The sequence below is a fragment of the Mastomys coucha genome, unplaced genomic scaffold (assembly GCF_008632895.1).
Source record: "Mastomys coucha isolate ucsf_1 unplaced genomic scaffold, UCSF_Mcou_1 pScaffold22, whole genome shotgun sequence".
Lineage (NCBI taxonomy): Eukaryota > Metazoa > Chordata > Mammalia > Rodentia > Muridae > Mastomys > Mastomys coucha.
In genome coordinates, this window is record NW_022196905.1 from 8,487,598 (window position 1) to 8,487,870 (window position 273).

Sequence of the window (273 nt, forward strand, 5' to 3'; positions counted from 1 at the left end):
TGTTTGTGAACACCCATCACATCCTTAATTACTTGAATAGCTTATCCAAGAGCAAAGCCAAAGACTTGTTTATAGGTGACGTGATCCACAATGCTGGGCCTCATCGGGATAAGAAGCTGAAGTACTACATCCCAGAAGTCTTCTACACCGGGGTCTACCCGCCGTACGCCGGGGGCGGTGGATTCCTGTACTCCGGCCCCCTGGCCTTGAGGCTGTACAATGTAACTGACCGGGTCCATCTCTACCCTATTGATGATGTTTATACTGGAATGT